This window comes from Rhinolophus sinicus, chromosome 15 (assembly GCF_057876585.1).
Source record: "Rhinolophus sinicus isolate RSI-liver-muscle chromosome 15, RSI-T2T, whole genome shotgun sequence".
In the NCBI taxonomy this organism is placed as follows: domain Eukaryota; kingdom Metazoa; phylum Chordata; class Mammalia; order Chiroptera; family Rhinolophidae; genus Rhinolophus; species Rhinolophus sinicus.
The window spans coordinates 120779582-120798469 of NC_142515.1; positions in this window are offsets into that span (position 1 = coordinate 120779582).

The following is an 18888-nucleotide window of genomic DNA, read 5'->3' on the forward strand; positions in this document are numbered from 1 at the left end:
TCACCTCTGTATAGTATGCCAAAGTGCTCAGAAAAGGAATGTTATAACAGAATGGTAAATCTGATACTAGCACTAAAATTTCTCATTTAATCCGTTATATCTCGTTTTGCCTTGGACCACACTAATTTTGAATCTTGATTAACTCTGTCTCCTATTCTGCTTAGGCAGTCCTGCTTGGCATATCAATTAAATTGTCTTTTTTGCAGTCTTTCAAGTTTGTCCCCTCAAATTTGAATGATGTCTAATTCTTCCAGTCCTGGGTATCCATTGCTGTCAAACTGCGAGTAAATACTATTTTATGCAGAGCCAGCATAAGCTATCACAGCACTCTATGTTACAGTCCAGCATGTGTGTAGTTTTCAGGTATAATATTATTAATCATACAGAGGTCTAATATTAGCACAAAATGAACTGTGACCTTGGAGGGTGCATACAACTTAGTTTTAAGAAGTGTGCTTTCAATGGCCATATCACTCTGTTTTGGCTTCCCTGTAATCTTTTCCTTCTCTGATTATTCAATTCATATACTTCACTTAAACAGACATGTATCCCAACTTTGATCCCTTTTAGAGCTGAATATTTATAAACAATGGTCCATGTAGGAATACCTTTGTTCCCTTACTAATTATATAGAAGTCTAAACAAAAGATTTTTGGACAGGGCTGGATTCAGAGGTGGGAGACCTGTACAGGTGCAGTGAGCGTCACATTCAGTGCGTTTATTATACTCAGTGCACTTGGTATAATGTTCTGCTGTCTGTTTTGAAAGTCTTAAGAATTTTTTTGAACAACTCCATTTTTTACTAGGCTCAACAAATTACGTAGCCAGCTTGCTTTTGAAATTTGGCAAAGACAGTAAAAAATCTGGTCATTGGTGATTTGAGTTGTTAATTAAGGAGATAAGAACTCTCAGGATAAAGGGAAAGCTTTAATTCAATAAATATTATTAAATGTGTACTATTTGGCAGGTACTGTTCTAGGTACCTGAGATATGGTAGTGAAGCAAATAGACAAAATCCTTGCATTATGGAACTTATGAACTAGAGAGGAGAGACAGATAATAAGCAAATAGACTACAACATTGTATGCCAGATGATAGGTTGTCGAGGAAAATAAAGCATTAGAAGAGGAATGAAGAGAGAGAGACACTCAGAGACAGACACAACCCATCAGGACAGAAATTGGGTAGAATCGTAGCATCAGTCTCCCTTTCTCCTAAAATTATCTCTCCCTTAGGACAAACTCAGTCTCCTCTCTGACTCTTTAATATGAGAGATCGTTAGTCTTTCATTTAGGTGAGAAAATGGAATTGGTGGGAGGTTTTTCTTAGAAGCTGTTGAAATCAAATTTGTAGTTGATTAAAATCTGTCTCTGGCTCAGAACAAATTCTTTACTGTGGCAAATGGTGGAGGTGGGGGTGTCTGTGACCAATGCATTACTCCTATTTATGCCAGATAAATTGCTTCTGTTCTAAGAGAAAAACAACCAGAGAGGTGACGGGTCTTGGTATTTGTAACAGGAACATGACACCTTTGCAAATATATTTGAAGATTTGTAAGAGTATATCAGGGTCATATATCCAAGATGATCAACGTTGATGTCATTTGTCATTTAAAAAAATAATAATTACCAGAAAATTAACCTTATGGTGTGATATATCTATGATTCAAGAGTTATATCTGTTAAGAGTATATGTTATTTTTACTTGCACAGATGTCATAAGTATGTGCTAATTTAATGTACAAATCATAAAATTGGGCCATGATGGAAGAGCACAGTTGTCAACACTTTATTCATGATACCTTCTGATTATCATAGCATCTTTACTATAAAGAAGTGAAATAAAGTCACTTCAGATATAAAATAAAAGGAATTTTATACTTTCCCCTGATTTTTGCAAATAATATATTACTATCATGCTTTAAGAGCTCATAGATGCAGGAAACTGAATTAACTTTGATAAATTTATGTAGTAAGTCAGTAGGTCAGCTGATAAATATGTGGCTCTTCAAAAGATTGAACTGCTTTATTTACATCAAAAACTTGTGTTTATCCAACCTTAGCACCCTTAAAGTTTATAGACAGAATTAAATTTAATAAGTTATATAAATGTATATAACCAATCACTGGCTGAATTGTGTAAAGTTAAAAAAATTGTTCATATTAACAGCAGTGTCATCAAAAGTAGTCATCATTACTTAAATAGTAACAGCCTTCATCAAACGCTATTGCTTTTGGCTGGACATTCTGCCACTGCCATAGTGTATTAAACAGATATACTCACCTCATCTGCATGTAATTTTCTATATTTTTTCTTTGATCATATCCTATTTCCTGTTTTGCATTGTATTAAAAAAAGTATTTTTTATTTAAAAGCTCTATTACTACTCTTTAAATTTTTGAACATCTTTTCAATAGGATTTGAAGCAAAGTATATCAATTTGCATTTTTATTTGTTCTGGATAAGTTATGCTCCTGTTAACCCAGTAGTTTCTAGATGTGTTTTTCATATCATCTCTTCCAATAACCGAGGGTGGGGAGGTAGATTTTTAATGGCTAATGATGTACGTGTATTAGTGTCTCTAAGATATTCTGTCACTTTGATGGACTCAGTGGTGCTGATATAGTCATATAGCTATTGAAATATAATTTTAAAATCGAAGAGTAGTAGTGGCAAAATCTTCAAAAGCTGGAGGAATATTTTGGGTTTGAATTGAATTGCACATATCATTCCAAATTATCTTGCCATCTATTTATTTTAATTTTCTTTGATTCCAGTTTAGAATCTAGTAGACTAAAATTGAGACTATTTTCTTAAAAAGGTGGGTAGTATTGATGCATTCATCGGTCATGTATGATTTTCAGAGTGTCTGAGTAACTTCTGTAAGTGTAGCACTTTCTGTGGAAGAAATCAGAGCATCTTGCATATGCTTACATTCACTCTTCAAGAATCTCAGCCACCTAAACTAATAAAAAGGTTGGGTAGCATTATAACCATTATGAATGTAGAATACTTTTTTTAAAATAAAAAGCATCTGGTTAAAAAATGAATCCTATGAAGTAAATAGAGATGGTGTAGCATAGAAATGTACACTTGAAACCTATATAATTTTACTAACCAATGTCACCCCCAATATTTTTTTTAAATCAAATAAGCTTTCACATTTGTATTATTAGTAACACCAATTTATACATATAAAATTGTAAAACTACATTGACAAACAAAAAGCCTAACAAGTAAGACAGATGAGGAGAAATAATAAAGTATGTTAAACATATATAAAATAATTGAACATATGACTTTTCTTGCCCATGACTTAGGCGTTAATAATGTACATACTTCATTCATAAGAACAGTTAGGAACAGTGACTCCAGGTTGTCACCCCAGGGTAACCGGTCTTCACTCACTCTCACTGGGGAAATGGATCTCCTACAGAAAGGAGACCCAGGTCCGCTGGCTGGGACTCTAACCTTAAAAAAATATGATTGTAGCTTTGCACCAAACAGAGGCTTCCAGACTTCCAGAGACTTCCATGATGTACTTGCTCTTTCTCAAAGTGTTTTAGTATCCTATAAATACACATTGAAAAATTCATAAGTCTGCCTTAAAACAAACAAGCAAGCAAATCGCAGTAACAACCACAAACACGTCCAAGGTCAAAATATCCAGAACAGAGTAACTGTTGACAAGTCTGAGTGTTTCTGTGTGGTCTTGTATCAAGTACCTACTCAGTGCCAAACCCCATCTTAGGAATAGGGTATAACGGTAACACAACAGACATGTCTTCTCTCATCCCACCATACTAACCAGAGAGATTGGAGGTACATATTCCGGGCAGAAATAGAGAGAGACAGTGTATGTAAATATTTAAATGAGAAAAAACATGGGACTATCAAGGGACTGAAATAAATTCAGTGATATTTATTGGGTTATGGAGTATAAAGGATACTAGTTTAAGAGGAGAGATTGGAGAGGGACGAGGGGACCAGACCAGGATGGCAATTGTAAGTCATGTTTAAGAGTAGAGACTTTCTCCTAAAAGGCAGTGGAAGCCATAGAAAAGTTACAAACAGAGACGCTCCATAATCAGTTAGATGTCTCCCATGTTAGGCAACTGAGCAGACATCAGTACTGTTCACTGGACGAAAAAACAATCACTGGAGAGGACTCAGGTTTGGGAGATGAAGAATTTAGATCAGGGGTGTCCAAACTTTTTTCAACATTTTTCACCGAGGGCCATATGCGGTAAAATACACAAACAGCCGGGCCACTCACTCGAGGTGAAGTACGTATTACCTCACCTGGTTTATTTAAGTAAAATATATTTTTGGAATTTGCTGTGGGCCAATAAAAAATGGATTGCGGGCCACAGTTGGCCCTTGGGCCGCAGTTTGGACACCCCTGGTTTAGATAGTCAAATATGAGTATGAGTTGTCCGGGAGACACTTTAGCAAACAAGATAGAGGTGTGATTTGTGACAGCTTTGTAGCTTTATGGAAGTAAAAAGAGTGATCGAAAGAAACTAATGCTACCAAAGCAAGTATGCAAATAAAACAAAGGAAAAAATAACTCAGTGAATTTAGGGTAAACAAGTAATACGATTTTAGATCCCACATTCAGGGGAATTATGAGTACAAATAGCAATCACTTTAAAAAAAAGGAGAAATGAGTTTAATAGGTATTTCAAGAAATTTAACTTTGTCATGGAAAAGATGAAAAAGCAGCTGTGTGATGATTGGGTTAGTGGAGGGTTTCTTTAAGAGCAAAACATTTTAATATTTTAATAATGACAGAAAATAGCCAGGAGCAAGGGGATGTCTGTTTTTCTTTCTGTTCTTTTTTGTCTAAAAATGCAACAATTTTGAGGAACCTGTAAGGACTGAGTAGGTTTTGTGTACATGTGTGTTACAAACATAGTTTTTTCCAAAGAAAAGTGAAGCAAAATCCTAATTTCAGGATACCTTGCGGACATAGCTGTACCTTGAGATTTGTAATGGCGGGACAGCTGGTCTCTGGCAACTTTTTGCTTCTGATTTTCTAGAATACTCTTTCATGTAGGGCTTATATTGTCCCTGATCTCTCGGTCTCTGTGAGAGCAGTGTAAGGAAGTCATTCCTATCCCTCAGTACTTGTAAGTTTTACCTCTGTTTCTCCAGGAAGGCAAGGCTGTTGACCCCAGAAATGGTTCTCCTGCCACGGCTGAGGGCAGAAATAGAGAAAATGAAAGACAGAGGATCAGGAAAAGGATGTTTTACTGTTATTCAAAGTCATAAATTGAAATTTGTGAGGCTCATGATATAGGACTGTATACTCCCACCCCCCACCCCCAAAATAAAACCTAGATAGGAAAATACAAAAAATTTAGGTTTGAAGCAAATATAAAGAGTAAATGTCCTTTTTTCAAGAAGGATCAAAAAGGCCCTTATTTCATTCTTTTCCCAAGGAAATTTATTGGGTTTCTAACTAATTTAAATAAGAAGTGTTGGCATAAATAGTTAAACACATGTAACCAGTTTGGTTCAAAGCATCAAGAGTTCTATAACAACACCAAAAAGCCTCAGTCTATAACCTATTAAACATGCTTTGGAAATGTAAATTAAAGATGACAAGCTGGAATGGCCCTATTGATGCAACTCTTTTAAATTATAAGACTATGTAAAACTATACAAAATTTTAAAACTTCATGAATGATATTAAATGTTTTCTAAGGAATGGAACTTTGAGTGAGTTTATGTCCTAATAAGGGTTGACAAAGTTTTTATTATGAAGAAGCAGATAGTAAATAGTTTAGGCTTTGCAGATCTTTGTCTATTGTAACTACTCAGTTGTGCCATGGTAGCTTGAAAGCATACATAGAAGAAGGGGGTGGATGTGTTCAAGTAAAACTTCACGTACAAACCAGGCTGAGGACCGGATTTGACCCAAGGGCCATAGGTTGTGATTCCTATCCTAGATGCTAAAAAATGTATAGATGATGAATATTCTACCTGATTTTTCCTTCCACCTTGAATATCCATTTCCAGCAAGCCTTCAAGTGAGCGTCTTTAAAAGCAACTTAAACGAGTAAGGATCACGTTTTCACACTATAACACTTCTTCCCCAAGTGAAAGGAGTAATTCATAGCAAGTTGACACTGAAGAAAATAGGAGGAAAAAATGGTGCCGTCAGCACAGAGATGCACTATGAATTTATATAGGCAGACCTAAAACATGTTATACTGCTTAATTAAAGTTCAGTTTAATGTGTTCATCATCAGCTGTATATTGACTATCTACTGTGAATTTGGCGCTGTGCAATGGGCTGTAGCTACAGTGATAAGTACTTCATCCTCACCTTGGAAAAATTTGCAGCCAAGAGAGGGTGAAAACTCCAGAGAAGACTGTGGTATTCGCTGCAACAGTGGAAGCACAGGCAGTAGCAAAAGTACAGGGGGAAAAACAAAAACAAAAAACCAACTTACTCTCCCAGGAAGAATTTGCTACAAGGTGGAACACCCTAGCCTCTCGCCAGTGAAATAGGACGTGCCTCCTTTATTACGAGAAAAGACAATGTGGAAAGAATGTCCAGGCATGCTACTTTTGCAAAAGTCTCTTGAAATAAATGGGAAACCCAGAAATTAGATGTTCTTTTTTTTAAACATATGTGGCCCGCCCAAGATGATCAAATTAAAGTAAACGTAGGTCTTTTGTCTTTTGGTGGTAGGACCGGATGGCTTCTATCACTTTTTCTGTGGGGGAAAATAAAAGTGCCCACAGAAACGGAAACTGTGGGGAGCTCTCAAGCTACCCGGAGGAAAGAAAACCTGAAGCCAAACTGACATTGAAATGGGGGTAATGGAACAGAGCTAGAGCCTGACTACTGCTTTAACTCTAAACATTTCAGTCCTATCGGCCAATGCATCCACTTTATTGTTTAAGGCAATTTGTTTGTGTATTTTAAACTAGGGTGTATTACATCAGCTTTTTATCTGATATGCAGAGTGATAGAAACAAATGTTTTGAAAGATGTTTCAAGCGTCCTTGAAGATTTTTATTTCAAAATGGATCAGATGTATTTGTATCAGATTATGCATCTGTATTTTATGTGGTTTGTTTGCCCTGGATATGTGATTCCTTACTAGTGTTCTCAGGAAGCATGTGCAGTGAGACCTGTTAATGTATTTCGCTTCTTATATGTATTTTTCTCACATTTAAACATTGCTTGTATTGGTCACTGGCTGAGGCATTGTACCCAACTAGATGGTCAGAAATCTAATCTGGTGTGACAAATGAAAGCGACAGCTAATTGGCTACATAATTCTGGGGTGGACCTGTTATTAACATTAAGCAATTAATGTTCTCAGAACAACTTTATACACAGCTCAAGTGATCATAGTTACTACGGGAAATTACTGAATGTTTCTCTTATCTCCTAGTGGGTTCTAAAAAGTAATGGAAACTGTTGGAACTGGTATCTGACTTACATATAATGATGATCTGAGTTTAGCTTCTTTGATGTAAAATGGTGCTAGCCATAAAGCTACTTTCATTTTATTGTGGAAAGTATCCATCTTTAAAAAATAGCATGACTCTTTGTTTCCCTTTAAGCATAAAAACCTTTAACTTTAGATCAGGTCAAAGTCTCTTGCCTGAGATACTTGCCAGCTAGGAACACACTTGTTTTGTTGACTTCAGCTTCTGTTGTCTCTACTCACCTCATGGTCCAGTGAAACATCCAAAAACCACCAATATTATTCTTTCCATTTCTATGGCTCACACACTTTTATACTCACCCTGATTTATCAGAGAACTGAACCCTTTGAGATTTGTGGGAAACTGAAATTATATAGCTGACAGTTGAGAGAAATTAACTAGGCCATATACAGAGTTATGGACTAATCACTTCCTGGCTTGCATCTTAGGGACCTGATGAAATTTAGCCCAGACTTGGAAATATTACTCTTAGCAAGAGACTGTGCTCTACTACTGTTTATTACTGGTCTTGCATTCCTCCAGTATATCACATGTGTCCTTCTTAAAGCTTCTTAGAAAATTGACTCATCTCCACTTCACTTATTTTAGTAGGTTCTGTATGATTTGGCAGATGGAAAGACACCAGTGAGACAGTTCTCGAGGTCCCCACACTCACTGTGTCTTACAATTAAACTATACTCTTCATCATAGATGGATTTGCAGAAAACAGCTTTAGACACAGTATTCTGGATAAGTCTGAAGTTGCAACATTTAAAATATCCAAGAGGCATTCATTCTTTATTATGTATATAATAAGTACATAATAAGTTTCCATGGCTATGTAGGATTCTTAATGTAGCAGCGATCAGATAATATGAAACACCCTAACAGAATGAGAATTCTAATGACAAGTTGTATTAACACACATTCTGTGTTTTCTAGGCATTGTGTTAAGTGCACATATATTAAATTCTAATCTTTTCAACAAACCCTGCACACTTATGACTCGTGTCATTTGCCAAAGGCAAATGGTAAAATAGAAAGGACCACTGCTCAAATCATGTTCTGTTTCTCTTTAAAATTATAGCACCAAGCTCAGCCTTAAAGTATCAGTCCCTATTTAAAAAAAAAAAAAAAAAAAAAAAAAAATTGTCACCAAATATATAATGGGCAAATACAGATACATCATGTAAAATACATTGTCTCGTTTTAAAAATGAATAGTGGCGATATCAGGACCCTGGAAGAGGTAATATGGATATTCTATATGTGTATCATACTCTAACAACAGAGGTCTTAGTTCAGGGTTAACAGGCAAAAACACTACCAATTACCCCCGATTTTTCCTCCAAGCAATAAACTAGAACCACAGTATTTATCGCATGTGAGATAGTTTCTTGTATGTGTGTGTGTGCTTGTGTGTGTGTGATTTTTTAAAACAAAAAACAGAACATTTTAGCCATTAAAAAAAAACAAAAAACTTTTTATTTTCCAATTAGTATAAATATTTTAATAACATGACTCTACATAATTAAAAAAATGGCTCAAGATCGTCTCTGGAGATTCATCTGAACATTTTTAACTGGCAGACATATTCTGGATGGGAATTTAGTTGGTGTGGCTATCAAAGGGCTTCAAAATAAAATTAGCTTACCATTCTTATATAGCAGAGCTTAAATCAGCCTTAAGAGTTAAAAATATTTTTGTCACAAAGGTTATCTTGACAAAGCCAAATTAAGATCCAGGTAGGTCTTGAAATTCAGAAAGAATGCCCTAGTGATAATTAACATCTGACTTAAAGAACCTTTGGGAGTGTCTTGGAATGCTTTGATTGGTGCACCCTGCTTGCCTGCAGGCTTTTCTATGGTGGAGATGATTTAAATCTCTTTTGGCTTTCAGCTAAATCTCAGCATTTCTCAGATTTCTGAAGCCACCTTTATCATTTGAGGCCCTAAGGAGAAAATGAATTGTAACTCAGCTTTCATCTTATTTCTTGGAGAACCCTAAGTGTCTCTGTAATATTAAATGGAGAGCTGATTAGGAAGGCAGGCATGGATCACAAGTTAAAGGAAAATAAGTAGGACTGGATCTTTAGGTGTGCACATGTACACATGACCTACTTCTTTCATGTAAAATGTATTAGACAAATGTATATTTTAATTTAAACGAGTAATAAAGGAGGAGGTCACAAAGTCACTGGGGAGGCGAGTTGAGATACACAGAATCAGTTGAAAGCCATACATTTGCTGAAGCCTATCACTATTTGTCACTCCTTTAGTAAAAAGGCATACAATTACTGAATGTTAACTGTATCGCTTACATATTTTTATAGTTGCCTACTTTGAAGGAAACCCATGGGAGGGTGGTTATGAAAATAATGATATCCATTAAGAGTGCAGATCTAATTGAAGGCATTATCCAATGTGGTGACACTTGCAGCTGGACCACCGCGGAAATAGAAATAAATATGCAGATGGTAGAACCCCAGTCTGCCCATCAATGAACCATTACGGTACATTATCCCAGCTGTCAATTTTTTTTTTCTATTTATATTGAGTATTCATCTTTGCTAAGTGGTAGACAGGAAAATTCATCTGTTTATTTTTTAAGACCCTATTTTTATAAATGTAGAAAGGTAAAATTTTGTTCTCTGGAAAGTTTTGTATTGGCTAGTTTGGGCTCCCTATTATACATCATACTATCCTAATTTCAGACTGTTATTATATTATGCTATATGACATATTATATTATTAATTGAATGTATACAATAATATTTGCTTTAATTTAACAGGTATGTACATGTACATTTCTAATGTGCATTTCTTTCACATAAACACTACATCATTATTATGAAGAAGATAGTTCTTAATTTGGTTTTGAGTTATGTAATTTTAAATAACATGTTCAGAAAAGAAATTTTAAAAATCTCTTTGGATGGAGAGAGAAATGGGCAGAAACACATTTTCTTTTCTTTGTTACATTCATTACACTGCCCTCTCCTCCCTCTCCCCCTGCACATACTTCAATAGAATAGGAGTTTCAGTATTTCTGTTATACAGAGAGAAATGCCAGAATTAGTGGAAAGTGGAGTCCTGCTGTCATTGAGAGTACTTGAATCTCTAATTCTGAATGAGTTATCTGAGGGTTGCCAGTTAGCATACAGGAAATTTGTTGTCAATCTGGTCCTTAATTGGATGCACTTCATTCTATTTGTAATCTCTGGGGAAAAGCCCTCTCAAACAGTGGACCCATAACATTTATAATTAAGATACTGCACTTCAATCTTTGCTTTCATTTACACTGGGCAGGACTATTCTTTTTAAGATTCATATGAACACCTGGCCTTAACATGAAACAAATGCAACAAAATCTGTGTAAGGTGAATGTATATGGGGTTGTGTTTTAGGAAAAGTTTTGTCTTAAATCCCTCTCTTTCCTTAGTAATACATTGTTATATAGGGAGAGATTATTCTTTGTTGTATCACATTTGTGAGTGAAGCACAATGATATTCCACCAAAATGTTACTTTGATACTAGTAAGAGTCAAACTTGTGATGTGAAATGTGACACTATGTTCCTAAGTTGCCCCAAGTTCAGATTCGTCTTCCAGTAATCAAATGGCTATGAAACAGGAACATGAATAGCATTGTAAATTGGAAAAAAGTTGTATGTATATGCAAAAAGCATAAAGACATTTCTGCCAGCAAAGTGCAGGTAAAAACAGCTGAATGAAAGGAAAAATGTGGCGCAGGATCTGCCCGCCGCAAATCACTCTCGTATTGGTAATGGAACTCATAATTTGAAGGGGGAAGGACTGCATTGTGTCAGGGACTTGAGCAACCTTCCAGCAGTGCTTCTCAGAAACCCATGAAGCCATGTTTAGTCGAGATCTCCATGTCCTGACTCCTCCAGGCAGCAGCTTAAAGCCTGCTACGGGGGCTAGGGAAAGTGACCATGAACTGACCCTGCTGCTTCTCAGGTAGAGCATCCATGCCAAGTAATGAACAGGTGGCATCAACACAAGTCCAGCTGCTTCCGCAACAAACAACGAAAACCACCCATCCTCGCCTTCCAGTCTGCTGTCAATATCTTGCCTATTGTCAAGTCTCTCTAATAACCAAAGAGACTGCCGGAAATCTCAATGTTTTCCTTCATGGTGACTTGACAGAAGAGGTTAGTATTTCTCACAGTCTCTGGCAGAACCTACCTCAGTTTACAATGTAAAAGTTAATTCCTCTTCCTGTTAAGCATGGGGCAAAGAAAACATTATTTTACACAAGAAAAATGTTGCAATTTAAAAGAAAGAGCACAATATGAAGAAGCATATGCTGTGTCTCCATATAACAAAGAACTGAGTCTAAAAAACAGAAGATCTAAAATTTTGTTGATTTGTATTTTTAATTTACAAAGCTTAATAGTACTTCCAAAACACTATAGGCCAGGTGCTCTTTGAAGGGTGTTCCAAATATTAACATTTAACTATAATAAATTATATTATAAACTCATTTTCACAAATTTTAGTCCTAAGAAAAAAACTGAGAACATGTTTGATGCAGGACGATAGAGATAGACGACACAAAGAAGAATCTGAGCTCAGAAAAGGATCGTAGCCCCTGGGAAAACATGTCATAGTAGGAGTTCAACAAATATTTTCTGACTTGAATTTTGTTTAATTTGAAAGAGATTTCTATTTTTTAAATAAAAAGAAAAAGCAGTATATCATACTGGATCTTTCAGACAAAAAAATACAAACACCAAAATTATAAGAAACATTAAAAGTTCCCATATAGTTAAAAATAAATGATAGGGGTAAAAATGAAAATAATAAGGGAAATAAGCATGGATGAAATATTAAGAGTTTTTAATAGTATTATAAACAGAATCCCAGGATGAAAAGTAGATGATAAGCAATACCAAAGAAGAAAAAAAAATGAAGAAATATTTCTTTTTTAAAGTACACATTCACTAAATTAAATTGATAATGGTGATGATGATAAATGACATTCATAATAACCAAAGTGCCCCATGTCTGTAAACTCATTTAATGTTCACAAATTATTAACCCTATTAAACCCTTTTAAAGGACTACCGTTATTATCAGCATTTTGCAGAGGCAGAAATTGAAGTAGCAGGATGAAAGTTAAAGCCAGGATTCAAACCCACAGAGGTTTTCCCTGAGCTCTTCACTTGAATCACATCTATACCAGATTCTGTTGATGAAAAGAGAACTATATCTTAGTAAAGTAACTAGCTCAAGAGTAAAACAAACCAAAAATGCATTTATTTATGCAAAAATATAAAAAAACACTACCAAAAAAAAAAAAAAAAAAACAACTCAGTGCCTACCTAGTAAGACAGGTATGAGAGTTGTCAAAGACAAAAATAGGTATCAAAAATAGTGAATCCATTTGTAAAGAGTTTTGAGTAAAACAGATTATGATTCATATTATACCTAGCCATAGAAAATCTCAAAAAAAAATATTTTTTTCAAATAAAGAGTAAATCAAAGACATGTTTTATAAATCAAAATAAGTTATTCAATAATATGGAATCTGTAAAAAAAACAAAAAACGAACTAGTAGTTAGTAGAAAACTATGAAAGCTATCAATTGTGATTCATAAATTGTAATGCATACGTCAGTAATATTAGATACAGATGTTACATTATGTAATCATTTTTCCAATAATATTTATTATTGAGAAACAACTATGCACTAAGTTCTTAGAGATTCAACAGTGAACAACATAAATATCCTTGATCTTATGTAACTTACACAATGTGAAGTGTGGAGTCACAATTGAAAAAAAAAAAAAAAAAAAAAAAAGCAGGTTGTGATGAATGCCATGAAGTGAAATAAAGCAGAACAAGGGAATAGTGTGAGAGCAATAAGGAAAGGCCTTAGTGTTAAGCAGACCCTTGGGTTGTAGGAATTGACGGAATGAGTCTTGAGACTCTCTGGAAGATGAGCATCCCAGCAAGAAAGGATAGCGAGTGTAGAGGACCTAGGGTTGAAGAGTGCTTTCATGGAAGTGAGTGAAGGAAATGAGTTCGGTTATAAGAGGTCAGAGAAAGATCCAGATATTTAGGCCAGGGGTTGGTAAACTATAAACCTGTGGGTCAAATTCTGCCGAACCCCTCCCCCCTTTTTTTGTAACAAAAGTTTTATGGGAACACAGACACACCCACTCATTGATTCATGTCGTCCATGGCCGCTTTCACCCCACTGCACCAGTAATGAGCAATTGCATATTGTGTTTGTTGCCTACAAAGCTGAAAATATTTACTTACTCATCTTTTATAGAAAAGCTTGCTGGAATGTGGTTTATATATTGTTAAGTTTTGGATTTTACTATGAGTGAGAAGAGACGCGGTGGATGATTTCTGAGGCAGAAAAGTGATATTATCTGACTTATAGAAGAAACACTGATGTTGTTTAGCAAATGCACTTTATCAAGTCAAGGGGAAAAGGAAAGAACACTTGATACATTGTTTGCATAATCTGGGCCAAAACTGTTCAAGATTCAGACGTGGGCGATTGACATGGAGCTGGTGAGAGCTGTTTGGAGTCTACGTGTTTTGAAGAAAGTGTTGAAAGAATTTGATGGCTGATTAGATGTGGGATGAGAGAGAGAAAGAGAGAGAGAGGAGGCAAGGAAAACGCCAGATTTTTCCCTGAGTAGTGGTGGTTTGATGTTTCCATTTACTTAGATAAAGAAGAAAGAGAAGAATTAGATTGTAAAATAAGAGGTTCAAAATAATCTATATCTGAGACTGGGAGTTAGTAAGAATAGAAGTAACCTATTGTTTCATTTTTGATATTGACAGAGAAATAGGTTAGTTATACTTTTTACGCTTATATATCACTCTAGTGCCCAAAGTACAAAGTAAATAATATTCGAGTCCATAATTATATAGATGATTACTAAACAAAATAAATGTGAGAGAATAGAAAAATCTTTCTTCCGAAAGAATTGAAAATAATTTATATTATGTCCCTGTCTGGGAAGTAGAGATTAATTCCCACGCACAGCTTCTTGAATGTGAGCTATACTTAGAGATTTGCTTCCAAGGAATATAGTAGGGAAAGTGGACAAATATGTGACATTTTTACAGTGGAAAAACCAAGCATCACTACCTTAAAGTGACCAGGGTTAACATTTTCAATGGCAAGTCATGTCGATAGCATGCACTGGTGATATGAGGTGCTAAGAAGAGTACTTCTTCTCTGTGGTATTCTTCCCCAAATCCATACTTCTGCTAAAACCATGACAAAAATGTTGAATATTTTACAAAATACCTGATGAATATTTTTCAAAAGTGTCAGGGTCGTGATAAATAAGGAAAGACTAAGAAACTACCATAAACCAGAGGCAACGAAGGAGATACGATGAATAAATGCGAGGTGGTATCTTGGATGGGATCTTGAAAGAAAAGCAGGGCTGTAGAGGAAAAACTAAAGAAATAGGAATAAAATCTGGAGTGGATTTAACAGTAATACACCAATTTGGTTTCTTGGTTGTGAAAAACATAACTTGGTAATGTAAGATGCTGACCGTAACGGAAACCAGATGAGGAGGCATATCAGAACTTTCCGTACTATTTTTGAACTTTTTTCTACATCTAAAATTATTTTAAAATACAAAAAAAGTTATTTAAAAGATGTGAGTTAAAAAATAAATAACTACTAGTAAAAATATCTTAGACTATTTCCAAATTCCTAGCAGGAAAACATAAATAACTACTTACAGTGAACATGAAAAAATACAAAGAACTGAAAACTAAATGCAATAAAGAAGTTGTTGGATAAAAACATCATAATTTAAATATGATTAAAATTAATATATTCATTCCTCTACAAAGGAGTAAAGTTTGCAAAGATAATATTTTTGTAATGGGATCTTTATTATAATACATATCAATGTACAAAAAGATGAGAAAAAAATCTGCGGATCCTAAAATCATAACTGATAAAATGGAATATTTTCTTGGTAAATTAAAGGCATAAACTGAGAATAAACCTAGAATAAAATAATTTTCTTAAATATTACAATGAGTATCTTTTTAAAAATTACATAATTTATCCCATCATTTTCATTTACAATTCTAGGCCATGTAACGTGAAAAATTAAAATATTAAAATTACTAAATTAAAACTTAAGAAAATAATTAAAAAGTGATATGTCTTTTCAAAAGTAAAAAAGATCATTCTAAGAAAAAAACCTAAAAAGAAAAATTATAAAGGATATCTGTCATATAATTGACTTAAGCTCAATAATAATTGTGTTAAAAGCAAGACTAAATTAATTTAATATTGTCAGCTGAGGGAAAACATACATGACCACCTATCTCACTCAAGACTTTAACACCTATAATTGAAAAACAGAAAACTTCTTCCAATATAAAATAGACAAAATTATGTGCAATAAATTCATTTGAGTATTACATAAAGGCATTTCACATATTTTCACAAATATTAATTATGACTACTAGAAATTAATGCAATTTCCTGTATCACAAGAATTAATGTGTTTCCTCTTATGAGATAATTTTCTAATTTTGAAAACAGTATTTCTATGGAAAAATGTATGTGTTTCTTAATGTGTTCCAGTGTTAAATGGTGTACAAATTATCATAGTTTTCAAGTTAAAAGTGATAAAGGGGAAATATCTGCATTTGCTGTTATTATAAAGAAGAAAAAATATACACTTATGAAATTTCGAATGAGATAAAAAGCATAGTTGACTTTTTGTGCTCTCAATGTAACGCAATGACCTGAGAAAATTATCATATTTCTCTTGTGCTATGTGTAAACTAAGGGACAAATGAGGACTTTCAAGGAAATGGGTTGGGTTATTATATTAGTAAGAGGCTCTGAAAAGGGAAATGAAAGAACTGGGAAATACTGTATCCAGATATTTGTTTGTGCCAAAGTTTAAGAATGAGAGGAGACAATGCAATGATTTTAATTCCAAGTTAACTGAGGTGTGGTTCAAATAAACACAGCAGTTGGGACAGATATACAGTAAGTAGGTACAAATCTAAATGTGTTTTCCTGTGATGTTACTAGATTATTTTCAACCACTCTGTTGATACAACAACCCTCACTTTGTGCCAAGCACTGATCTAAACGTTGGGAATAGTGTGGTAAAGGAAACATACCAATTTCCTGCTCTCTTGCAGCTTACAGTCCTGATGTGGACAATTGACAGCTAAGAAGCAAATGTCTAGATACTTCAAAATTCCAAATCTCAGATGAAAATGAATAAAATCTTGAGCATATTCTGAATTCCTTATGGAAATGGGTTAGCCTACTGCCTGGGTTTGGAATCATATTAGCAACCTAACGTTTCACAACAGAATGTCAATTCAGCTGCCTGAGTGTCTGAAATGTAAAACATATGGATCATTTTATCAACAGCACAAAATATTGGCATTTCAAGCACTCATTAAAAATGTCAATCATAAATTAACTGCGATGCCAACAACTTGCTTGAGACATCTGATATTTGAGAGACAGGATCTAAAAGTTATATGAAGCATCCATTTCTCTTGTCAGGCAATCAAGATACCGAAGCTCAGATTTTCATTTAGTTTTCCAAATTTCATGACTTGAAGGATCATAGACTATGCTCTTTATCTTATGACATCATGCCTGTGCTTTTAGAGAATAAAATTTGATGGCTTAATGGTTGCGTTCATTTAGTCATAAATATTTATAGATTTATTGCTAACCATAAATATAAAGGACATATAAGATAATAACCTTGCTTTTTTTTGTAATACATAAAAGTGTTGTAACCAAGAGCCTTAGCTCTGTAGCCAAGCTACGTAAGTGTAAATCCCTCCTTTCTTATTAATAAGCTACGTCCCCTTAGGCACATTTTATTAATTTTCGAAAGATCAATGTTTTATTTGTGAAATAGGGATTAAATAACATGTGCCTGTTTCATGAGCTCTCACAACAATAAAAAAATGCTATGAGGCCTTAGAATTGCACTTGATACCTGGTGAGCAGCTATTATGATCATGATCAGTAAGTTCTGATTATCATTAAGAATACTTTTTTTTGGAATAATTGTAGATTAATGTGTAGTTTTAAGAAATGTCAGAACAATTCCATATAAACTTCACCAAGTTTCTCCCGGTCTCAGTCTCTTGACTTAACACTAGTATAATAGCATAAGCATGAAATAGGTACAATCCATCACTGACCTTATTCAAATTTCTCTAGTTTTATACACACTGATTGTGTGTGTTTGTAGTGTGTGTGTGTGTGTGTGTGTGTGTTTAGTTCTATGCAATTTTGTCACAGATTTGTGTGGTCATGACAATATTCAAGATACAGGACAGTCCCAAAATAAGGATTTCTCATGGTACCCGTTTATTGTGACAGCTACCTCTCTCCCTTTCTCTGCCACGCCCTAATACCTGATAACCACTTATCTGTTCTCCTCTATAATTTTGTCATTTCAACAATATTATGTAAATGCAAACATATATAATCTTTTGAGATTTTTTTTTATCACTCAGCATAATTTTCTTAAAATCCACCCAAATTTTCCCATGTATTTAATAGTCTATTCCTTTTTAAGACTGACTAATTATATATATTGTGGAAGTACCGCGGTATATGTAACTAATCATCCATTGCAGGACATTTACTTGTTCCAGATTTGAATTATTAAAAGTAAAGCTGTAAAGGTTTTTGGTTGAACGTAAGTTTTCATTTCTCTGGAATAAATGGCCAAGAGTATAACTGTTTGGTCATATGGTAGCCAATATTTAATTTTTTTTTTTTAAGAAACTGTCATACTATTTCCAGAATACATGTTCTATTTTACATTCCCACTGGTAATGTATGAGGGATCTATTTCCTTCATATCATTGATGGCATATGATATAATCATATTTTGTTTTAGCCATTCTTATTGGTATATAGTAAATATTATAAATATTATTGGGTTTTAACTTTTATTTTACTTATAACTAACAATATTGACTATTTTTCATGTACTTATCTAATATCTGTGTACCCTCTTCAGTGAAATAACTGTTTCGTCTTCTGCCCGTTTTCTTACCGGATCATTTGTTTTTTCACTGTTGACTAGAGAGCTCTTTACATATTCTAGATAACAATTTTTATCTTGGTTATGTGGCTTGCAAATATTTTCTCAGTTGTAGCTTGATTTTTTTCCCACTTTATAGAATCTTTCACAGAGAAAAGCTTTGCATTTTGATACGGTACAACTTAATCACATTTTTCTTTTATGGATTGTGCTTGTGGTAACAAGTCTAAAAACTTGCCATCTAGCCCTAGGTCCCAAAGGATTTCTTTCATGTACTTTAAAACTTAACATATTTTAAAAGTTTTCCAATTCTGTGTTTTGCTTAATCCATTTTGAGTGAATTTTTGTATTAAGGTGCAATATTTAGATT